Source organism: Caloenas nicobarica, chromosome 20 (genome assembly GCF_036013445.1).
Source record: "Caloenas nicobarica isolate bCalNic1 chromosome 20, bCalNic1.hap1, whole genome shotgun sequence".
Classification (NCBI taxonomy): Eukaryota; Metazoa; Chordata; class Aves; order Columbiformes; family Columbidae; genus Caloenas; species Caloenas nicobarica.
In genome coordinates, this window is record NC_088264.1 from 2,595,532 (window position 1) to 2,621,721 (window position 26,190).

Sequence of the window (26,190 nt, forward strand, 5' to 3'; positions counted from 1 at the left end):
AACTGAAGTTACAGCAGCACATATCTGAGTGTTTCCCAACCACACCAGCTGTACCACAAGCCTCCCTCTGCCCCTTCAACAATTGCCTTCCTAATTGGTATCAAATGTGATTCTAAACAGCTGTTTTCCTCCGGCTGCGATTTCCTGACACTTCACCTCAACGTGCCCTGGCACTCGTGCGCTTTGTTCTTTCCTGGCCGGTGCTGGTGCCAGGAATGGCACACATCTAGCTCGGCAAGCTGGCTCAGGGCGCTGGGCCAGGAATAAATACATAAATACACAGGCAGATGCTAAAAGAAAAAAAAAAGGTAATACATTTCCGCTGGTTTAGTGCCCCAAAGCGTTCATAAAGAGATAGCTGAGTACCAGCACGCAGAATGGGGTCCAGTTTACCAAGTCGGTGTGAAACAAAAGCGTGGACGCGCAGCGGTGCTGATTCACCACAGCCGCAGTTTGCACGGAAGCGCTGCCTCAGCAGCCCATACAGCACCTTCCAAGCTCTGTACAAGTTCATATGTACTTATCTTCCATATAATCTAGACATTTTTAAACACTTTAAGGTTTTATTTCACTGGGGTTTCAACAACAGCCATCACTAAAATCTACTATAATCACAAGCGTTTGCCTGGGGGGGCTCTATTTATTGGTGCCTTTTGCTAAGCATAGGTTTTAATTTGTGTGGAAGTCACCCAAGAAATCACACAAAGCCTCTCCTAGGGTATTAAACTGTCTCCAGTTTGGGGTTTCTTTCGGTATGGCTTTGATTTGAGCCATTTATCTGTGACTGCTCTTTACTAAAACGCTACACTATCGTCAAAAGAGCCATTCTAAGGCCTCACCGTTCCTCCACCTCCCACCACGCTCCTGCTCCCACCGCTCCACCTGGTACCATCCTCCTCTGGGTGTTCGTTAAACCACACACCTGTAACACAGCTACCGCCAAATTGTTTCACTTCAGAATGGGGTTTATACCTGCAGTAAAACTGCTAGGCCCCAAAAAGGAGTGAGCAGGATCATTCACATCTCCAGTAACAACGCATCTCCTCTGAGGGACAAACGGCGGCACCGTCAATGACACCGGCACTCCCATGACTCTCGATGCCAGCTCTTACCAGAAGGACAGCAGGAGTATTTCCAACAGCGAGCGGTGGTGCTACTACAGCACGTAAACCTGCAGCTACAGGCAGCTCGCCAATGCTGAAGGAACCGATGATGATACAGAAGGTGACTGGAATGGCAATAACCACCACACTCAGGGCTGGTATCGCTTCTCCCACTCACATGGTCTCACCTTCTCACAGTTGTCATAGAATCATAGAATCATTTTGGTTGGAAGAGACCCTCAGGATCATTAAGTCCAGCCATAACCTAACCTAACTCTAGCACTGCCCCACGTCCCTGAGAACCTCATGTCCGTCTGTCCAACCCCTCCAGGGATGGTGACTCCAGCACTGCCCTGGGCAGCCTGTTCCAATGCCCCACAGCCCTTTGGGGAAGAAATTGTTCCCCAGATCCAACCTCAACCTCCCCTGGCGCAACTTGAGGCCGTTTCCTCTGGTCCTGGCGCTTGTTCCTGGGGAGCAGAGCCCGACCCCCCCTGCCTCCAAGCTCCTTTCGGGCAGGTCAGAGATCAGAAGGTCTCCCCTCAGCTCCTGTTCTCCAGCTGAACCCCCAGCTCCCTCAGCCGCTCCCATCACACTTGTGCTCCAGCCCCTCACCAGCTCCGTTCCCTTCTCTCAACTCCCTCCAGCACCCCAAGGCCTTTCTTGAGCACTCAGGTGATTTTGGTGCCACTGGCGCCGCCATTTTGTGCGCTGAGGTGTTCCCGCCACCTCTGGTGCCGCCATTTTGAGCCCTGAGCTGAGGGGCCCAGAACTGCCCCCAGGATTCGCGGTTTGGCCTCCCCGGTGCCCAGCACAGGACGGTCGCTGCCCTGGGCCTGCTGGCCACACCAGGGCTGGTACCAGCCAGGGTGCTGGTGGCCTCTTGGCCACCTGGGCACACGCTGGCTCATGTCCAGCCGCTGGCACCAACACCCCCAGGGCCTTTTCCAGCCGCTCTTCCCCAGCCTGCAGCGTTCATGGGGTTGTTGTGACCCAAGTGCAGGACCCGGCACTTGGCCTTGGTGAACCTCAGACAACTGGCCTCAGCCCATCGATCCAGCCGGGCCAGATCCCTCTGCATGGCCTTCCCACCCTCCAGCACATCGACACTGCACCCAACCTGGTGTCATCTGCAAAGTGACTGAGGGTGCCCTCGATCCCCTCATCCTGACCGCTGATAAAGAGATTAAACAGAACTGGCCCCAGTACTGAGCCCTGGGGACACCACTCGTGACCGGCCAACAACCTGATCTGACTCCGTTCACCACAACTCTTTGGGCCTGGCCCTCCAGCCAGTTCTTTACCCATCACGGATACACCATCCAGGCCATGAGCTGCAGCTTCTCCAGGAGATGCTGTGGGACACGGTGTCAAAGGCTTTACTGAGGTCTAAGTACACAACACCCACAGCCTTTCCCTCATCTACTAGTTGGGTCACCTTGTCATAGAAGGAGATCAGGCGGGTCAAACAGGACCTGTCTTTCATAAACCCATGGTGACTGGGCCTGATCATATGGTTCTCTAGTAAGTGCCGTGTGATGTTACTCAAGATCATCTGCTCCATGACTTGCCCGGCACTGAGGTCAGGCTGGCAGGTCGGAGGGTTATTCAGTATTCTTCCCATGCAGTTTACAACCCCCTTCTTCTAGGTCTAAAAGGTCTAAAAGCCCCTCGTTCTAGGTCTAAAAAGTCTGAAAGGTGACGTGACCCTCACCAGCTCATACGAAACCCCATCTTTCACACGCTGTGACACCAGCTGATGTGACCTGCTTGCCAAATAACCTGAAATAGCCTTCACCCTTTCATCCTTTTTCCTACACCCAAATGCAACCCAAACAAGACCGTTTCCTCAATGCAGTTAAACACGGGCCTTCAAAGCAGTCAGAAAAGATAAAAGTGAGAAGGAAACATTACCCGAAGTGGTTTAAGTTTCCTTGCCAGCTAGGAACCATTTGCAGAAAGGGCTTGAGGAAAGAAGGGCAAGTCCTGTCACAAAGCACCACAGAAAGTTCTTCCAGACGGTTAAACCACTGATACTGTGAAGTCTGAATCAAGTTGCAGTCCTCGGTCCGAACAATGCTGAAAAGCTTTGTGGCGTTAAACTAAGGTAAGACACACCAAAAAAAATACAGTTGAGCTGACAGAAAAAAGTGAACACTGGAAACAGAAAAAGACCAATGTGCCAGTACTCATACCAGTGTTTGGTGTTTGAGAGATGCAGTGAAGCACGGCTTTGTTCTTTTGTCCATCTTCAACGGCACACATGTAGCCAGTCAGCTCATAGGCCTAATTGCACATTTATCCACAGCCAAAACTGCCCAAAGTCTCAATAACTGCATGCAGAAGTCAAGCACACAAGTCAGACATTCCTCAAATCAAGCAGAGTTACAAATCTATCATTCTAAATACGCACTATTTACTCAGAAACCAGATCCTGAAAACGCGCCAAGTAAAGCAGAAGAAAAAAACATTTCTGTTTTCTTCTTAAAGCTTCATTAGTTCTTCAGGCAAAGATTGACATGTGAAATATTCCAACTGAACATGCTAGTTCTGATGCTGAAATATGAAACCATTTTCAGGCACGGACAGTAGAATATTTGGGACTAGTTTGTTAGGGAGGTGTCCCCACTGCTCCCGGCTCCTGGTCCCCCTGAAGTGATCGTACAATAAATGAAAAGCTCTGTACAGACACAGCAAAACAGCATCTGCCTTAGGCAGCAATTAAACTTTCGTGCCTCAAAAGTACAACATAAATGTAAGTTCTTTCAAACTGACTTGGTGAGCCAAGACTTAAATATTGCACACACACAAAAAACTGGTGACATAGGAAAGGAAACATATTTTAAAGAAACGGTTGCACATGACTGAACAAAACCTGGACTTCCTAACCCAAAAATCACAATGGAACCACTGTGGTGTTTGAGCTTGTACCTAAGCAATTAAACAAATATGGCGACAGAAAGCTGAGGACCAGCCCATTTGACAGAGATCAAGAGTCTCGATACTTCCTTCCTGGGGTAAATCTGATAAAAACCATCCCCCTTATAAATAAGCAGAGACGTACCTGGAGAAACTGGCCGTTCTGACAGGCCCTGATGTTTTTCCATGTTTGTCTGCAAGCTGAACAGCAAGCGCATTGGGAAAACCAAAATCACCCAGTGGCAACGCAATCACGCATCATTACCAGTTTGGCGCCACCTTAATCCCAACCGCATCTGCGCCAAGAATCTTTTTTGGACAACTGGATGTTTTAGGAGATCTAGCAAAGGAATATGGAAACATTTGCCTAACTCATCAACTCAGAACACTGAATTTCTCTGTTCTGGAAGAAAAAAAAAGAAAGGAAAAAAAAAAGCTCTAATTGCTACTTGGTAGCCAAAGGAATTTCAGCAGAGATGCTAAACCCTGTGGAATGCTCTCACCCACGAAGTCTTGCTTCTAATGCAGAGCAACAGCATTTCCCTGATGCAAAACTATATCCAGGATTAAAATAAAACAAAACACCCTCCCCAAAAAAACCCACACCTTTGGATACTTCCAGAGGACAAAAACTTCAGAACTAGTACAATACAAATAAAAACTAACAAACAAAATAATAATAATAATTTTAAAAGCCACAAACCACAACGACCACCACACACCAACAAAAAAATCCTGATATTCTAATAAGAAATGTAATTACAACACCCCTTCACTCCATAACACAATATGGCATTCCAGTTCTGATAGGTTATTGGTATAATGCAGATTTTTACCAGGGCTGCATCTTTGCAATGGAATAGCCCTCTGTGGTCTAGAACTGTACAGATCAAAGTATATTTCGTTATTTCTTCATTATGTAGTACAGAGCTCAAGAAATATAGTTTCCCCCACTTTCTAACACAAAGAATACCTTAGTGGCAATTATCTCCCACATATTTATTTATTGAACGGACTAATGCATTTAGCACCGGGCATCTGAAAAATAAGGACTTCTATTCAGTAAAACCTGCATGTTTTTAAATGCATACTTTGAAAAGTGAAATATATACCCTGCAAACTTTGAAATTCCCGTGAGAAATCATTTTCAGAGCTCCAGTACACATAAAATTGCTACATCTTCTTCGGAAAGTTGCATTTACAAAGCAATCGCTGTTTTCGCCGTTCACTGTACATTAAGTATCACGGCTCAAGTGAAGTAGTATGAATAAGAGTTTACAGGTCAAACTATGCAAATGACTTTTTTGTATCTTCAGGCTGTCAAATAATTTTCTTATTTTCACACAGTTTTGGGAGATTGCGGTTTAGTGGGATCATTGAAAATACATGTACGGCAAAGGGCTGGGGGGAAGAAGGAAAGATTTTTGACGATGCGATTTGAAACTGAGTAACTCCGTGGAAGCATCCTGGCGTAACTTTCTAACATATTTCAAGACTTACCTCTTGACACGTATGTACAGTGGTGGGGGAAAAATAAAAATCACATCCTGGGCATGGTCACATACGTTCACTTTTTGAGTAATGCCAGATTAAGCGCTTCCCATCTTGCCTTTCCATCATAGTGCTGCTTCCCAGCTATGGCAATTGTGATGGTTTTCAAGATCAGAAGACTAATATAGGTTTCAAATATATAATATATATACACTCCTGCCTGCCCACTTTTTTTTTTAAATATATATTAAAATAATCTTTAGTCTTCCAGTCGAGCGAAGAGACAATAAAAGACTGGGAATGTCCAGCTGGGACAGCTAAGATGTGTCAGCCAGGATTGCTGCCAAAAGAAATCGGTGTACGATTATCCCGTATGAACTGTTTATTAACAGTGCTGAGCACAGAGCTTTATCAGATTTAATGTGCTCTTCTCAAGCTTCCTCCTCAGTAACCAAGTTATGTGATATATAATGCTTCTGAAGACCTTTAGGAGTAGCTACCTGCCAAGGATTAAGAAAGAAAGAGTAACGATGGAGTTGCGGCGCAGCAGCGTCCAGCCAGCTGGCTGTCCTAAGGGCACAGAAGCAGAAATCTTGCATTTCCTAAGAGCAAATTGGGTCTCGCTCATCAGGACCTGAGCTGCCAGCAGAGACCTTTCACCGTGCCCTCATCCTTTCCGACACCACGGTACCATCTCGCCGCCGCAACTAAATACAAGAAAAATGCTTCTAATTGCCACCTCTCAAATTATAGCGAGCATGTGGATTAATACTGAGTTTCTCCAGAAGCACAAGCACCTCTGGAGATGCCACCTACAACCACGAGCCCCCCAAGGGTAACACAGCCCCACCAGGAACCCCCCAAAGAACTCGGGGAGCACTGGGGTACGCCAAGATCTTTAGCACTAAAACATGTAGGGAGCTATTTTAAGCTCCTTCCTAAATTATATTCCCTTGTGACTCGGTTGCATTGAGCTTTCAGACTCTAACCTGGGTATAATTAGATTTTTTAAGAGCCCAAGAACTGCAGTGAGCAGCTTTTACCAGATTCCTAACCAGACCAAAAAAAAAAAAGCACCAAACAAACCCAGCCAGCTCGCATGTTTCCTTAATGCAGTAATGCAGTCACTTTTTTCTATTTTTTTTTTTCAGCCGCATGACTTATGACTAGTAACTTTAATATGCAAACTTCAGCTTCAGAAGGCAATCGAGTGGAAGGAGTCAGACTGCACACGGAGTTTTTCTTTGGTGGGCTATTCAAATAAAAACCAGCTAGCCAGCCCACGCCAACTGCCAAGCAGCCTGACACAGCACGAGTGGAGCAGCGCTGAAGCTCCATCCTCACCAACAGTGACGGCCATTAAAAAAAAAATTAATTAAAACTCTTCACCAGTCACCCCAGCGCAGTGGCCAAAGCCTGGATGAAACTCGGAGACCAAAGATTTAACAAAAGTTTTACTAAAAATGTGCCCTAGTAAGTGGTATATTTGTATTGTTACTTCCCATTGTTATAACATCTATGAGCATGTGTCTCTCTTTTTTTTTCCCCCCCCGAAGGAAAATGACAATGGTTTAAGAAGGAAAAAAAAAAAGCCATTATACATTTCTTGGAAAAGAAAAATGAGCTTGGTGACTACAGTGGGTAAAATCTAGTATTATCATCTTTTGTCTACTGCGACCGGAGCTACATTTAGCTCATGGGCCTCAAGTCCAAAAGTTATTAAGCAAATACAATTATAAATATTAAAAATCAGGTGGTGATTTGCCCAGCACACAACTAGCTCACTGTTAACTCTTCCTTCTGAGAACGACAATAATAAAAACACAGGACGTGCAGAGTAACCTCTTCTACCCAGAGACCTTTAAAATAAATCTAGGTTTAGGTAAAAATTCCCTCTTTAATGTGTGATGCACAGAACAGTCTTAGATCCTCTCAAGCCCCTGGGACGGGTGGCACTAAATCACACTCACTAGGAACCACCGATAGAACATCTACTCCCCAGTACTGGAAATAAGAAAATGCAGGTTAATTTTCATTCCGAGAAAATAATTCACTGGAACATCCCCTCTGGTTCCACTGGTAGGTCAGAAGATTTTGTACATTGCTGGTGCACGAATAAGAGGTAAAGAAACCGGGAAACGTGACTTCATGTGGTTAAAATGTCAAGTAATACCAGAGGCTCTTAAGTGTCCCAGATGTAAAAAGACACAACGCTTTTTGTTGTTGTTTCTGGGAACAAAGGGACATCGAGAATCCTGGGCAGGAGACCCACCTCCCTCCTCCCTCCCTGCGCTCTCTGAGCAGCCCTGGAGGTCTCTGCCACGGAGATTATATGCGAATCTCTCACAACACGGTGTCCCCCATGCTCAAGCCACCCCCAGGAACTCGGGGAGGGTTGGTTTTACTAATCCCCTTGTCCATCCAGTAGTGCCAGGAGTACAGAAGTTCATATAGAATCACAGACCGGTTTGGGTTGGAAGGACCTCCCCAGCTCCCCCAGTGCCCCCCTGCCATGAGCAGGGACATCTGCACCAGCTCCGGTTGCTCAGAGCCCCGTCCAGCCTGGCCTGGGATGTCTCCAGGGATGGTTCAGCCACCGCCTCTCTGGCCAACCTGGGCCAGGCTCTCACCACCCTCAGGGCCAACAATTCCTTCCTCATGTCCGGCCTGAATCTCCCTGCTTTAGTTTAAAACCATCATCCCTTGTTCTATCACAACAGGCCTTGCTCAAAAGTCTGTCCCCATCTTTCTTATCGGCCCCTTTTCAGTCCGGAAAGGCCGTACTAAGGTCTCCCTGGAGCTTCTGTTCTCCAGCGGAACCCCCCAACTCTCTCAGCCTGTCCTCCAGCAGGGTTGGTCCAGCCTCGCATCATTTCTGGGGCTCCTCTGGCCCCCCTCCAGCAGACCCATGTCCCTGTGTTGGGGACCCCGGAGCTGGCCCAGCACTGCAGGGGGGTCTCAGAGCGGAGCAGAGGGGCAGAGCCACCTCCACCTGCTGGGATTGCAGCCCGGGATACAATTTGTATTAATTTCTTGACACGACACAACATGCAAGCTTTGATTAACGTGGCTAATTTGCTTCCCTCGGCCCCCGTGCCAAGCAAACGGGCTCTAAGGAGCAGAGCCCAGCTCCCTCGGTGCTGAGCTGGCCCGCGCCCCGAGCTCGCTCCTCCAGCTGAAAAGGCCATCAGATGCCTTTCTGCTTTTGTTTATTTCCCCTTGTTAACGACGATCCGAGCTGAGTAAAATCCCGTTCACAACACTCTTAGAATTCTTTCTCCAGACTGAACTCCAGTTCGGTCCAGGTCTATTTCTGTCTCATCCCTTGGTCTGTGTATTTTGGCAATGCTCCTGCCACACTCGTAACGGCGCTGGACATGGAGCTGACACTAAAGAACAGGGCAGGAATCAACGTAACTACAAATTTTACAGCGCTGGTTTGTGATTAATAACCTTAAAGTGTTGAAGTTAAATCAAATCCTATTTAAAGCTCAATTTTTAATTCAAAATTTATACGAGGTGTCGCCTTACAAAGGGAACTTATTTACTGCAACGTCAAGCAAAGCTTGACTTTGAGCCGCTGCGGGCCGGGAGCAGCCGAGCTCCACCGTCGGGAGCCTCTCGGCACTGCAGGTTACCCAAGTTTTCCCCAAAGGCTCCTTCTCTTGCTTCACTGAGCTTTGGTTCCCACCACGCACCCAAATGTATCTCACCATAGGAGGGGTCCATAGGCTGACTCGCAAAAACACCCAAAATACAAGGACTTTCCAGAATAAATTATCATATTAATCCGACGCTGTTCTTTCACAGGCTTATGTTCTTGCAATGCCCTCACATGGTAAAAGATATTTATTAAAAAAAACCAAAAACAAACACAAACCATAGATGGAATATGGTGTATCACATTTCAGTGGGTCTGTTGGGGTTTCTTTGACAAGAGGGAGTTAAACGACCTGGGACAGAACAGAACCGCACAACTGTTAGATACAAAGCTCATACACAGCGGGGTAAGTTTTAGGGTTTTTCCTCTGCAGGAGGAGAAGAGAAACACAAAAAAGACTGACCTAAACTTCTTTCAGATTCCAGACACAATCCTTGAACTGTATTGAAATAAATTTTGCTCTGAAAGTGATCAGGAAACCACATAATTAGTCAATTAACCCTAAACAGAGAGAAAAGATAATAATGAGACTTGAACCACAGACCTATCTACACTCAAATAACTAAAACACAGCTAAATACATTTTCCTCAGTTTTCATACCGAGCCACCTGTCCCTCAAAAGAACGAAGGAAAAAAAAAGATGATTTCTTTAAGAAATGTCTAGAATAAAAATAAGTTTCTACGAGATGACATCTTGTGTGCGCATGTGTATACGCACATCACCATTTCTACACTATAAAATGCTTTATGATGTATCCAGTGGCCATCCCTTGAGAATGGAGATTTCCAAGCGTAACAAAACCAAGGTGACCTGGGACCAGCTGCGAGGAAAGAAGTTGTGTCACATTCAGTACAAAACTCTTAGAATCTTGCATACCAACTTAATCTGTACCAAAAATCCTCGTTTTCTTTTTATCAAAAGTTCATCTGCTTTCTTTTCAAGTCCATGACGGAGTTTTTATTGATTTCAATTAGAACAGGCCCCAACCCCGCGCCCCAAGTATTACTCTATAAAGTGAGCTGCTAAAGGATTACAACTATAAAACCATTAGAAAGCCAAACGGTTTCCTTTTAGCCATTATAATTGTAAATACAAATCCCCGTGCATCATTCTAAATAAATGTCCTCTTCACAGAAGTAATCCCTGTGCAGCTGACAATGACGCACGACGACTGACAATGATTGACAACACACAATTTTACGGCAGATAACACTGCCTGTATACACCGATTATTCACGTGACAATATCCAGTTGTCAATGTTACCCCCAGGGCTCTAACAACCGTTCAATGGTGCCTCATACACCGCTGAGGCAGCAATTCATTTGTTAAGTTAATGCGCCTACTTAAAGATGTTAGAAGAAGATCCAGGGGTACCAGGTTAAAGTGAACTTTTCGGTCCTCTAAAATAAAAAATAAAAAAAAAAATTAAAAAAAACCCCACTATTATTAATTTTAACAGTGAAGACTTTGCAAATAGTTCACTTTCTAGTTCTCTCAAAACTTTCCTCAGAGCGCTATTTATTTTGCTAACCGGCGAGTCAGCTGGAAGCAGCTCTGTCCCATCCCGTCACTTTGGCCTGTATCATTTGTAACGGCCTAATTTTCTAAAAGGCACCAACGAAAACATTTTTAAGCAGCAGAAATCATTCAGTAAGGGGCCAACTTATTGCAGAATTACAGGGAACCAAGCGTGAGAAACTGGAGTGGCCATCATGAGCGCCAGGGAGAGGAGAACAGCATCCCACGGGGACAAATGTTCCATCTTCCTGCTCTGTAGCATTGCACCTACTTCATCCTTTCAATCTGGAGGAAGAATCCAAACCCAGAACTTGTTCCCCCCAGTAGTCATGCAATTAATCTCTGAGAATATTTGTTAAATAAATCCTGTCACGCCGAAGTCTTTGATTCTCGCTGTGCTGCCGAGGATTTGGCTGCAAACCAGACATGTTTACTTATCGCTTTTGGAAAGAGAATCTGCAAATTCACCGACACTATGTAAGGTCCATGGCATGTAAAAAATCCCCCAATCCATGTCTCAGCATCGTTTCTGCTGACAGACGTTTGGTGTATAAAAATCGAGATCTCAGGCAGCAAAACACCTTATAATACAACAACGTCATTTTAAAAATCAACTGAGTGAAGACTAGAAGAGAACCAGAGCTGGAAGAGAAGTGTGCACTCCTTCAGAAAGCACCAATTTCAGCTTGTTTGTCCAGCTGTGAAACAGGGACCCTGGGGTGTCATCACCAGCAGCTCAGCCACACGGGCAGAGCATTGTCACCATATCGGTGTCGGCATCTTAAAACCTCATCGCTCACCTTCTTCATCATCCCTCAGACTCTACCTAAAATCTCTTGGGTATGAGTTTTTGAAGTAGACCATGCCGCCCTGTTGGGCCGAAGGACGTTGCTGGTGTCTCCATGGAAAAGATACAAACACAAGGATTTAATAAATTGTACGGGTTAAAGCTGAACAGACCATCAATGTTCTCGACTCTGCGGCTTTGTCTGTCACCCCGGCCACCTCTGAGCAAGCAAAGCAAGAGCCTATGCTCACCACCGGCCCTACCGCGGTGCAACGTCTTCCCTCCGGATAAACTCGGAATTAAGCCACCAGAAGCCATTTCGTGGCTTTGGAAGAAGAAAAGGGGAAAACCGTGAGAATATTTCTGCTCTCGATGCAGGTTTGAACCTTCAGTAGTTTTTAGGAAGCTGTGGAAGAGAGGGAAACATTAAATATCATCTGTGGATTATAAAATCCCACCGAGTTCTATGAGTGTAAAAATGCAAGCATGCTCCTAATTCAAAAAGCAGATGTGAGGAGGGAAAAAAAAAAAAAAAAAAAAAAAAAAAAGAGAGATGAGAACATTAACTTTTTTTACCCTAAACAAAATAGTCTCTTTCATTTCACATGAGGATAACTTAAATATGTTAAACAGGACTGCATCATGCAGAGCCCTTGCTTTCTGTTTGCTCATCTCTTAAAATTTGTTTGAAACGATGCCACTACTTCTGTTTAGACAGAAATTAGCTTCGACTAACTCACCGGCCTTGATAACTCATTTGCCTTGATCTCTCTATTTCCCAATTCCACCTTCTGCCTGGCCTAGTCAAACAAAACTGAGATTTACTCAGCTGACTCCTGGAAAAAACAAAGAACTCTCCCACAGAAATAAAACAATCACCAAATAACTACCAAAGTTACTCTTAAAGAATTATTACATTTTAAAAATTAAAGCATCTACCGTGATTACTGTTTTCAATAAATTGCTCAGCCTGTTTATACAGCACGGAGCACAAAGCTTTCTTCTTTGGAGAATTTGGATCTGCAGCCTTGAAGCCGTCAAGCTCAAAAAAATCAAAATCAATACTACAACCTGACTTGTACTGTTCACGTAGGTCCATCAAAAGTGTATTTTCTGCCAGACACAAGCAGACCCCAAAAAACACAAACTCACTGAACATGCAGGTGCTTTGAAGTATGCTCTGACAATTAAGTGGTAAGCACTGAGATTTTTGCCACTCACCATTGCTGGTGAGTACAAACAAGGGGTGATCTACAGCAGCTGAAGTTTGCTCTCGATTTACAGCATTTTCAGCCGCCCTGTTATCAAAGGGCATCAAGTGGCTTAGCATAGAATATAGAACGATTTCTTTTAATTATGAGAGCTTTGTAAGATTCCAGTAGTGCTAAAAAAGAAAACTAATCCAAAAACTCTACATCATAAAAAAATTAGAAAGGAAAAACAAATAATTTTCAGTAGACTGTATGAATAAATAACATGAATGCCCCAAATTGCCACACATCTGTGTCCAGCCCATAGCGGTCTTTTCGAAGAAGAAAGCACGAGGATACGAGCTGATGTTTGTGCTACAGCTACTCACGGCTTCTCATGTGCGCCTTAGTTCTTGCATCCAAAAGAAGGCTCAAAACCACAACCCAAATCTGTCGTTTTAACGGCATTCACAAAGCAGCATGAAGTTCCTACACACATTCGTAGTCAGGCGAACTTTCTGGAACGCTAATGCCAAGGAAGCGCATGACTAACTCTCTTTAAATAACAAGTCTGCTGTGCAGGATCGAGGAACCATCTGGTTTTACAAACCGCTGAAGACTGTCACTACATGGAGTTTAGGAGACGTTCAGGTACAGACACGACCAGGGATTCAGTCTTTCTGTGAAGCTCTTCGGGTGTCTGCAGGACAAAACGGCATCCGAATGATTACGACTATTGCTCAGGTTTAAAATCACTAGTTCTGCCAAAGATTCTCTTTGTTACCTGAGGCAGGGCCTCGCTCAGAAAAACCACTCGGGCATATACGAAAATCATACCAAAAAAAAAAAAAAACAAAAAAAAAACACCAACAGAATTTATACAAAAACATTCTTAATAGTTTTGCTTAACCACAGATGGAGCTTATTTGTGCCCAAGGTCTCCAAACGATGAAGGAGCTGGTGTTTCCAGCCTCCCATCCTTTCTTTATCCCTGGAGTAAGAGCTGGATATTCTGGGCAGGATTATTTACCCTCATATGAAGGTAGAGATTCTGTAACTGTAGGAGTCCAACTGTACAGACATTCATACAAGTATTAGGGATTCATTTCTGGTACAATTATATGGACGAAGACCCCAACGTACCAGCTAAACACAGAGACACAGATAAAAATGTCCAAACATCTTACCTTAATAATAAACCCAATTTAACTAACAGAATAACTAACTTAGGTGAAATTTCAGATATCTCTCGCACATGGTAAATCAAAATACTCTGTAATAAAGTTCTACAAAGCTAACGTAATGTCAGGACATACAAACAAAACCAGGAAAAATTTAATTCTCATTCTCTGAAGTCACATCTTACATTTACCAAGCTCCTTCAAACATGTTATGTTGCTGATTACCAGCAATGCCTTAAGGCGTAACCTTTTTCCTTTTTCTGATCTTTGGAGTTAAAAACTGCTTTGAAACGTCACCAAGGCACACAATTGTAACTCAATAGTAACAACAGAGAGCACCCTGTAATTTAAAACACCGCACTTCTAATTGACAGAATTGAATCAAGTGAGAGAAGCGTGATGAATGCAGATCCCATCCTGAGCACAATGGAACTTCAAACAGCGCTGAGAAAATGAAAACTAGCTGACCTAACAAAAACCAGACCCTGCTTAACCAAGCTTTCATCAAGGAAATTTCACCTACGTTGTTACTCTTGGAATTTGGGAGAGTAGGAGGAGCCAGCAAGGTCTGAAGAGGAGATGTGAAAGGAAATTTGGGAAATATGTAATATTTAGCAAATTAAGAAAGCAGACAACCAAAGCCAGACTCTGATCTCACTTCTACTGGTGTAAATCCAAACTAACATCACTGACTGTAAGGGAATGGCTCTGGATTTACTCCACGATAACTGAGAACAAAACCTGTTCAACGAGACAGAATATCAAAGTGGAAAAAATGGCTTTTATATGCACACAATGGGACATTTCATTGCAAGTAACTAAGAAACTGTTTAATGCTATGTAGCTACAACACAAAGGGTGAAATAGGCTTGAGCCACCACAGAAATATCCACAGCCAAAATTTAAATTTCTGAAGTTTGAAAGGTTTGACGCACTTCGAATCTGCCTCTAAAAAAGCTTTATGAAAATTGAAGAGTTAATTCAAGACATGCTTCACGTATTTAGGGCTTGCTGGTTTCATCTCAAGCCATACTCTTTACAGAACAAGACTCATCCCAGGGAGCGGGTATGCGACAGCATCTCCGCAGTTGCTCCCCTGGTGCCCTTTACAGAGATAAATTCATCCTTTCCTACCACTTGCCAAACCCAAGCACCAGCTCCACACGCTACGGCACACCTCCGCACTCGGGAGCATTGCTGCGCCTTCCCTCTAAAACAAAAAACGTGGGTTTGTATCAGTGTAAGCGGCTGTGCCGAACCACCGGGAGCTTAAAAGATTTGCTTGAAGTGATAAAATTGCCAAATTCTTTAGAACGCAATTTAGCCAACATGCATTATTTTTTATCTTCGTTTGCCACGGTTCACTTCAGGTAACAGAATGGTATTTAATTGCACTTTCAAGGGTGGGGAAAGGGCTGAATTTTTACAGTAATGACACAATCATCACTTTTCACACCCTAAGCGCGAGTAACAGCAGCAACATTTAGAACAAAGCTCGATACACAAAGCAGCCACATTTTTCCCCCTCCATTGTCAGCATTCCCAGAGACTGTCCAGATTTGCACACACGCACAGATCCTGCATAATTCAACCTTTACAGTTCAATTAAGCTCATTAGCACGAGGGACACTCATTCCATCCCCCCGCAGCTATGCCAGCCGAACGAACCGCCGCCTCCTGCGCAAACCCACTTGTGGCTAACGCAGCACTTCTTTCTGAGCAAGAATATTTTGCCTTTAGCAGCAACACATTTCATCACCAGGATCCCGTCTGTGTACGCAAAAGACAGTCCAGACTGCCAAGAAATGTGGAAATAAAGAAGGGGAGTGCTGAGAAGGGACACCGAGGGAAAAGGGTCAGTGGAAATTTTGAGGAAGGGATGGGCTGAAGGCAGAGACAACGAAGATAAAAAGATGTGGGAGTCTGACAGATGAGGAAAGAAAGGAAAAGAAGGAGTAAACATTTCAGGGACAAATAAGCGATTTGCGGGTTTGTGGTTAACACAGAGGACTGTGACTCAGGAGTCAGTCACATGAATTCCCTCTGCTTTGATTTCAGTTTATGTAAAATTTAGAAGGGGAAGACATCACCAAAACACCCCCCCCAAAAAAAGCTGTAGGAGAGCAGTCGAGCTGTTCCCCCAGCAGTGCACACCTCTTCCTCCAGCAGTCTGTCCCGGGGGCTTGGCTGGCCTGGACTTCGGGTACCCTAACTTTGGTAAAAAACAGCAATTAGCCCGTGCACGGTGATGCTAGAGATCTCCAATTAAAACCACGCTGTCATTGTGTTGGTGCTGTACAAGCGAAGCGGCATAAAATGGAAAAGAAGTGCCACAACGCAAAGTGATCTGCCCACAGACTGGTAGCAATCGTAGTCTCTCTACCTGGGTGCTCCAGCTCTTCTACCTAAAACCATGTGCTTGCTTAACTATTGACCTGAATACAGCCCAAAAAACTTGCTCTGATAGAGTAGTTGTGAAGTCACAATCTCTTGAGGATCTTAGTAATCAGAAATATAAATTAATGTGGGGCATAAAAGAAAGTACAGTATTCCTAGCTGTTCTAGAGGGTAGGACTTCATTTTTCCTGCACAACTCTCCTCCACTTCTTCTGTTCCTCAATAAATTATTAGTGCAAAAGCATCCTAGTTCAGTGAACTAACCAAGACCTCACTAACTAAACAAAAAGCCCCGTCCTTTGGAAAACAGACTCTGACATACCATTGTACAGCTTAAGAGAACTCAGGAAATGTTTCAGTGATATTCAGCATCCCCAGAGACACTTAACTTCAGCTCATGAAAATACACTGGTGTCCAAAGCATGAAAATTGCCATGGCTTCCTGCTTACACCCGCAGGCTACGAATCCAATTTAAAGGGGATGGCAGGAATCCAGCAGTAACCTATAGTCACAGATTTGAGCTGCTATCCCGAGCGAACAGACCAGACGTTTAGCTGGGACTGCAGCAACACGAGACATTCCTTCGTTTCCAATTAATTATACAAACCCACCCCCACTCACTCCACTCCAGCAGGGTTTTTCCAGCCTGAAAACCTGGGATCCCTTCCACTTTTGGTTACGTCTCATTGCAAATAAGGTCTACCGGTAAGAGCTGTAATTTATCCTATAAAGTTGATATGCATCTTCATATTTTGTAGTCCTACGGCTGGGAAAAACCAGCAGAGGAAGGAAGCGTTACAACTCCTGTAAAAACACTGAAACGCAGAGATAAAGCTCATTCCCTTGCAATTGCAATTCTGCGACAGGCTCCGCACCACGAGGGGCCTTCCACAAGAGCCGGCTCACGGGGACACCTCGAAGGAATAGTTTAAAATTCTCTCCGCACAAAGCTCACACAGCCAAGCTCGTTCTGGAAGTCCCGCTATGCTGTACCCAGGCTCTGAACACTTCAGCGCTTGATTTGTTGTACCTGATTTCACACACTAACCGTTGTGTTACCATATGGGAAGGAAGCTGCTACTCCAGAGCAAACAGATGAGACTAACAGGGAGACATCACTGAACATAAATTCAACACTTTCAATTATCTTTCGTTGCATGTGATGTATGCGGCTTCTTGGCTTGGTGTTTGGCAACATGTCATTATCAAATATGCATATATTTTACCAGCAGCGTTTTGCAGACTGAAATCTGTGGCTAAGTATATGGTAGGAAAAGGGCTACAAGTCGAGCAGAGCTGGAAATGGGCACACAGTGTCTCTGTGAGGAGGAGTACCAGGGATGCCAAAGAAAATGAAGACGGAGAAGCCCACGGGATACAGCGCAATAACTTCAGAAATACGCACAGCCTGTTTACATTTGCAATACACACTAACGATGTGCATCCCAGCCCACGTGTGGCTCATCCCCACAGCGACGACAGTCTCATAGCTGCCAGTATTACCCCTTGCACTCGCACAGAGAGCGTTTCTGCCGAACACCGAGGCTCCGACCCTGCCGACAACCTGCGGGAAGGCGTGCTCGTTAACCACATCGTTAGGCACCCACCGACACCCTCCGCAAAGCGGAACCACAGAGGCCCCTCAGGTTATTGCTGGAGCTGCCTCCCTCAGTTTAAGCTCAAAATGCCCAAGCAGGGGAGGTTCTCCAGCAGGGCTGAGGTTTGGGGGCAGATAAGAACCAGGGAGGACATCATCACCTATTCCCCCACACGAACAAGGCTCATCTGAGCACTTGGTAACCATATGGTAGGATGACAAACAGTACAAAAATGAATCTCAGTGAATATTCTTTGGACACTCGGCCGCAGAGCAGGAAAAAGTCAGAAAGCAGAGAGGCTCTCACTTGATTTCACGCCTCCTAAATTCGAGTTTTCAGCTGCACTAACCTTTGCTCCCTCTGCAGCCAGTGAAAGGAAACAACACCTCCAAAGAATATTTAAAAACTCACAAGCAGTGAATTGCTCCATAAAGGTGCCAACTTCTCTTTGCGAATTACAGCAAGAGCCTTTGGGTAGTTAGTGTCCCAGCTGAGGTTCTTCAGTGGAATGCCTGAAGTGGAATGGGATGAATCCTGTCCTCAGCATCATGGCTTCATGTATCTTGATATATTCTAACATGATCCCATTCAAGTGGTTCAGGAGCACGAACTCGTCGTGCTTCTCTTCTGGCAAAACCAAGGAAAAAGCTCAGCTCACATCCACGGTTACCAAAGAATAGGTTGCACGTGTTCTTCAAAAGGCAACGAGAGAGGTTTAACCACAGAGCACAAGGCATGTGTGCGACCTAAGCCACCCTGATCCCGCTTCCAAATGTAACATTGTGAATTATCCCTACGCAAAATGCAAATCTTGGATGCAGAGTTCACCCGACGTGACTGCACTGCGTGAATTCACAACTGGCATAACTGGAGGATCTCATAGATCAGATCTGAGAGCAACACACCTAGAACAGGAAATCCTAAACACTGGCAATCGTTATCAAAAATGAATTATATTCAACAATGCAATTGAGGGGTAAAACACATTCTCCCCAGCAGTAGTAAAGAAAGCATATAAAGCAGTCAGCCCAGAGCACATTTTATTAAATCCATCCTATTTCTTCTAACAGAACTGTTGATTACCAAGGCATGACGAGCTGATCAAGTAACACCATCTCTTTCAACGGAGAAATTGTTTTGCTATTTGCAAACTGAAAAACATATGTTCCCAATATTTTCTCTGATGTATGCGTCTCTGTCAAAACCAAAGCCCACAGCACATGCCAAAAATCTAGTCACTGATTGGAAAATATATACTGACTGGCATCAGAGGGCTTTCTCCTCTTCCGTACTCCTTAATCCAGCGGGATGCAGCGCAGCACATGCCGTGACGATGAAGGACCTCAGAGTCTCGGTTTCAACAGCCTCCAGGTCTTGGGTCTTTTTCCTTCATTCTCCTCTGAGAACTCGAGCTCCTCTCTTCAGTGAAGGCATTTGCTATTAAATTCACACCGCAGGTGTTGGTTTTTTACAGTATCTTCTAGCATCGCTGCTTTAAAAGAGCAAGGTTGGCATTTCAAGAGGCAAATATTCTCTGGGTAGACTCCTTGCCAGCTTCTAGAACACTAGTGCCTCGGTTAAAGTGAGATAAACACGTATATAATATTTATGCCTCCTTATTCGTTTCATTACTGTGAATTCTCGGAAAATAACTGTTTTCTCCAGATGAGAAAGAGACAGAAAATATCAATCTCGGGGAAGGACGGCTTAGCCATAGCTTTAAAAGCACCTGAGGATCTGCAGCAAATATCTGCTTTTTATAAGTCATTACAAGGTTCAATTGTGGGCATTCAAACCAATTCAACAGATGCGCACATCAAAAATTTCTCTTTTCTTTCCATACCATAGAGCTCCCATCAAGACTTGTAGCCAATGTGGCCTATTGTTAAACAATTATTGTCCTGAATAGGATTAACTTGGCTTCTATACATGACTTTGTGTGGAAAAACAAACTACTGCAACTCCTGAGAAATAAACTGAAAGCGGGAGGAAGAAGAAGGGAAGGGATTAAACCATATTCACAGGACATGGTGAAACAGGCTGCGCAGCCACTTTTATCTGGGGTGAGGGTTCACTGGATTTTCAGTTTCATTGGCACCAGCTTCATCACCTTCTAATCTGGTTCACTGCTGGGTCTTATTTACTTTGATCTCAATCAGCAAATAGTTAAAGTAACACAAATAACGGGGCAGCAAGCTCTAATGGGAAGGCGGGGACAAGGTTTTTTGTGCAGAATGGCAGCGGCTGAAGTACCCACTGGGAGTGAACTTATAGCAAATACTTGCACAGAGTTTTATTGTTACATACCTAATGGTTGAGTTTACAACGCCACTGAACAGCGACTGCTGTTTGGGACACACCACGTGAAGTACCCTCCGTGTAAACTCCAGGAGCTCCAGAGAACAGGCGTACGCTAATCAGCAAGGCTCATTTGCTAAACGACATCGGTAGTAATTATTAGGACAGAAAAACACTGGGATGCATTACTGATGAGCTACAGAGCTTTTCATGTAATGGTCACCATTTGGAGCTGGGGACAGCAAAGCAAAATAGAACAAGTAGCTTCTGTGAGAGTTCAGCAGGCAAAAATTTCGAATGTTACATGAAAAATAATTCATAATGCAAAGTAGAAGAGAATGAAATATTTCAGGATTACCACTTTTTTTCCTCAGCAAAAGATGATCTCTGTTGTATCTTCCAGCCAAACAAAGGATAAAATCCTTTCCCTTGCAAAAAAGATTCAGGAATCAGTAGGAAAATTTACTGCTGTGCATATCTTCAGGGCTTGACAGGCAGAGTTAAGACAATAGAAAAATAAGGTGTAAGTGATGTTCTAATAGGCTTTTGGATGATGATACATTTCTGCCCTGTCTCAAAGATTTTAGAGCTTCTGGCACTGGCAATACCACCCTCCGTAATCTATATAAACAGCTGCTTTTTGAAGGACCCCAGAGAAATCCTTCCAGAGGATCAAGGAACTAGACATGTAATCCCACAGAATTGATTTTACAGATATCACAATGTCTCTGTTAAAGAAAACAACAAGGTTTCCAAACACTCATTGCACATACAGTCAGCAGAGTCATCATCCAAGTCTCAACAGAGATGGAAAACATCTGTAGGTGTTTTAGACTTTATCAACTCGGAGTTGGTCACTATTGTGTAGTATTGGCCACTATCGTATAGTATTGGCGACTGTCAACCTACGACAGTAACAATAAAACTTAGTAGCAGTAACAATAATAAAGAGGCAGTATTTGAGCCCTACAGACGCAGTATTTCCTGCTGAAATTGTCAACGGTGAAATAATAAGCAATAGTAACACTTCAATAGTTGTAGCACAGAAGGGCAGATTTAACGGTTATTATGCCCAGTTCTGGTTATTATTTGTCTTCAGACATACCACGACAGCACCGAACAGTTGTAAATTTACATTGCGTCTCCTAAAAGTGAAAGAAAAACTCAAAACTTGGACATGTACTCATTACTGCTGTCACTATGTATCTAAAGATGTCCAAAATAAACTGACCCCCCCGAAAAAAACCTTACACAACCTTCGGTTTTCCAGATAGGATTTTCAGAAATGTCTGAGGCCACCAAGGAACACCATCCCGACAGATCAGCCGTGACAACTTGAACCTGATATTCTGCGATGCATCAGTGGAGCTACTGCACCGGAACAGGGAGATCAGACTTGTTAAATTTGCACATTTTTTCCCCAGTTTGGATTTTGGAAATAATAGGAAACCCACTCAACTCTCATAACTAATAAGATGAGTATTTGAATTAAGTGGGGAGAATAAATCTATTTGCCTATGAGCTTACTCTCAGCAGAGTTGGGGCAACAATTCACCTTCCTTCCTATAAAAATGTGATTTTGCCAAGTATCAGTGTTTGCAAAACGTGCCCCCAGGGACTTCGTTGGCAAGCAGTTTATTCCTCCTTGCCAACCTAAGAATTAGTCCAGTTCAACTATTAGACAGCTCTCAAAGTTTTACCTACTGAGGAAGGTATATAACAGACCAAACTCGAATAAGTGCTAGCACTTACCCACAAAAGCAATGACACCAGAACAGCACCGCAAGGGGACAGCACAGCAGGAGCCCCCAGCCCTTGGATTAATACAAATGTCACTTCTGTGCTGCTGGAAAACTCAGATACTGGTACAAAAGATCTCCCTGTTTTGCAAACTGGAGCCGCACAGCCTCTCCACAGCTATTTTCCTGTTCTTTAGTAAAACTAATCCCATGTCTTGAAGCGTTTCTTCCCCCACCCAAAGGAACAAGAGAGAATCCTGAAGACAATGATCACCATCTTCAGGTGACACCAGAAGGACCTTTTGACTCCCTCTGAACGGAAAAAGGTTTCAGACAACTGATTTATATCTAATACCTCCAGCCTTTGCCTGAGCATCTTCATAGATATCATGAACCTGAGAGCCAAGCCTGAGGCCAAAGACCTCAAGTGACAGAAGAAAACAGCGTAAGCTGGGCAGGGGTGGAGGTTTTATCGCTACACTCGGAGGACAAAGTATTTTTCATTGCTCATAAGCGTCTTTTTCAAGGCAGAAGTTAACATGTAAAGGAGAGCTCGTACTGTTTCTGCACACGGCTTTCCACCTCCTTTTACTATCCATTTGTATAACAAATATCAGGAAGTATGAAAAATTTTAATTCCGTTAATAGCCTAATTTTAATTTCTTATGTTCCTCCTCTGGAAAAACCATTATTTCTTCTTTATTATAACTTTAAAAAAAAATTTTAAAAACCCAAAACACAACTATCAAACCTGCAAAACCCAAAGTTCTCAGACCTTTCATATGACCTTCTGAACCTGTTCCAAGCTTGTACGTGGCTCGGCAGCCTGACCGTTGTTATAGATATAGCACTGCAAGCCTGTTCAATAAAGGAGACGCCAGGTTATAAAGTTCGGCATAATTATTTGTCTTTACTCCATGATATACTCACAGCTTTACTCTCAAATAAAAGGGAAATGCTATCAAGGAAAAATGGTATTTCTAGTTCTCCTACACTTTTAGTACGTGACCCTGGATGGATGACTTCAGTTCAACACTGTGTTCCCATCTCAACAAAGCAGCATTAACATTTTCCCTTGTCTCACATAGGTAACATGTTGCCTACCTGATTTGTAAGAAAAAGGGTTCAGAGATGCTCGTATCAGAGACCTGTAGACATGCAGAGTATTAACAGGAAAACACCATCCTGGGTACTAGGAAGTCCAGAGGTTATATATTCCCTGCATTTTTCTTGTCATTGAAATTAATTACTTGGGTTTGGTCTATAAAATAGTCATTCACACCAAAGGAATGCTTGATTAAACGACGCGGAGACAAAGTTATTGCTGGTATAATTCCATTAGCTTTACAGAAAAATACTAGGGCTGAATTTGTCCTCTTAGGCTTATTTTCCATTCCAAAATTCCTTAATGGCATAAAGAGAAAATAGAAAAGCTGGCCACAGACGTTAAATAAAGACATTCTGGATACAATGGGAGTGAGTTAGTAGGAGATCAGGACCCACAACACGCAACTACAAAAGCATTTGCTGATCTTAACTTCTAGCTCCAATTCAAAAATTTTCCTGTGCCAACTCTTCTTAATTTGGGACATGATTTTTTTTTTTTCCTTTGCTTTTTCCATTGAACACAAGAGATTTCTTTGTCAACAGCCCTTTTCACTACCTACAAAACTTCTCTGATCGTGTTTAGGCATCGAAAAACCACAACAGAAAAACTCCCGTGATCCGTTACGGCGTCGCACATGCTTACACATGGAGCGGAATCCAGAACAAAAGGCTTTTTCGAAAGGGAGATCTCAGCACAGATGGCTCAGCGCTATGGGAACGTGAAACCCATCACACATGTTTTTCTGTAGGTCCCAAGTCTGGGCTATGCCAAAAACCTCAGGTTCAATACTACAAAATACACTTGTTAATTATTACCAGTTTACCAAAATACCATCGTCTGAGCAAAATACCACTACAGTAGCCGTAACACTACATTTAAATCCATCATTGAAGACCACGATATGTTGCTATATCACAATGCAGCATTAATACCCTGTTTCCCCCAAAATAAGACGGGGTCTTATATTAAATTTTGCTCCAAAAGATGCGTTAGGGCTTATTTTCAGGGGATATCTTATTTTTCCATGAACAACAATCTACATTTATTCTTGAACAAAAAAAAAAATTTCAACATTTATTCAAAATAGTCATGTCAAGACATTCTGTCACATCTGTCCTGCTGCATTCTATTGCTAATTAATTTTACTTTTTAACATGTATAGCTGCCTGGACACTATTTAAATTAACTTTTTAATGAAATGTAACTAGGGCTTATTTTTGGAGTAGGGCTTATATTTTGAGCATCCTCAAAAAAATCCTGCTAGGGCTTATTTTCGGGGTAGGTCTTATTTTCAGGGAAACAGGGTAGGCAGCACTTCAGTAACAATGTAGTCCACTAGAATATAAGAATTTTTAAATAACTCAAATTACTTGTAATTCAGATGTACCTTGCATGATGTAAAGGATTCTTGCATAGTTTTGGTGAACACACTCTCCTTATGGTGCTTAGAAAGCCCTTTAGCTGTTTCACTAATTAGTACTAATCAAGCAGCACTGCAAAACAAATGACTGGGGCACTGTTCAGAATACACTGTGCAACATAAATTAGGAAAACAATGGAGTTAAAAGCCAAATCCACACCAACTTTAAATCGTAATTACCCACCGATAAACCGCGTATCTGGATCAGGACAGCTTTATACAAAGAGAAGCTCCTTGGAGCTGCGGTCCAACCACATTACACTCCTGGTAGAGCCCATTGGCCTCATGGACCACAGAACTTCACAAAAATGGGAAGAAAAAATTGTCTGTGGGGCAGCCACATATAAAGTTCCTTTTTTTTTTTCTAAGACAAATTATCAACTGGGCAAATAACCAGACAACTTGGGAGGGGGAAGAAAAATTCTCATGCTCATCAATTTAGTTGAGCAGTCTCCAGAAAGAACACCACCAGGTAAATTAACTGGAGATTGTGAATTACAAGCCAAGCAATTTTTTTTTTATCAGGTTACTTCTCCACAGATTCAAGAAAGATGTTGAAGAACTGGTCACAACAGTATTTCTTGCATTTTTTTTTCAAGTCCCTAGGCTTAGTCATCAGACACAAAATACCAGATTACCAGCAGCCTCAACTGCTACATCCATAAAATTCAAGACACTGGGACTGCGTTGCGTCCTTCAAAGAAGGACGCAGAGCAATAGTTTTCATAAATTAAGGCAAAATTCAGTTAAAAATTGTACGTTCTCCACTTTCAAACAGCTTTATGACCTCACAAGTTATCCATCAGGCTAAAACGTAAGGCTGCCTCCAGCTGCGCAAGGAAGTTGGACTTCCATATAGAGACATGTAACAGGATCCACCAACGTACGTTTGCCAGCAGCTCTTTGTTGCACAGGTCAGCTCGCTGCAGGTTTAAGTTTCAGCTACTCTACTGAATGAAATCTAACATTTGCCAAGGAAAGAGATCTCCCGTGGAAAAAGAGGGAATGGGGGAGGAGGCGAGGAAGCAAGAAGTCTGCAAGGGGAAAAACGTGTATTAAGCAGGGGAAGGTGGCAGTGGATTTGCTGCTGGTGAGGTATGTGCAGCGCAAGAAGGTGGTGGTACGGGAAAGCACGGCTGGAAGAATCAGCCCGTGACAGAAGTAAAGATGCTGGAACGCCGGCGGAAGCAAGAGGGGCAGGGGGATGGGAGAAAAGGAATGGGAAGGAGAAAACGCACAGAAGAAAAACGGAATGAGGAAGAGAAAACATGTGGGATGAGAAAGACAAAAGTAGCTATTGAAACAAAGTGGCCTGTGAGGAAAGCTGAGCATTGGAACTACCAGAGATATAAAAGCTGGAACTTGTTTCTCCTGAGGATGCACAAGAACAAGGGACCATCCACACAAACGTGCAAACTAAAAATGCACCACGCAAGATCATCTCATTGTTGGTACAGACACCCAAGCCCCCCAACAAAGAGAACTCGCGATTGTTATAGTGAATCACTTTGGTGAGCAGGGAGGGAAGATGTATAGAGTGTGATTAGGGATAGAAAAATAAAATCAAAACACTCCAAACACATCAAGTTGAGTTTCTGCCCCATCCAAGGGGCAAGAGCTCCTAGGAGAACTACCAGCTTGATTTTCCAAAAGGACGTAAGAGTTTTACGCTCTACACTTGACCAAAAGCTTTTCCTTCTTGCTTTCTTCTGTGGCATGATGCTTTTTAAGTCCCACATATGTTTGGTCCGTAAAACAACAAAAAGATAAAGAGGG

At 43.7% G+C, this 26,190-nt stretch overlaps 1 protein-coding gene across 3 annotated transcripts in view; it reads right to left on the reverse strand.

Moving 5' to 3' along the window:
- Nucleotides 1–26,190, reverse strand: part of HMCN1 (hemicentin 1) — a 195,873-nt gene that overhangs the window by 153,941 nt on the left and 15,742 nt on the right. The window lies entirely within an intron of this gene.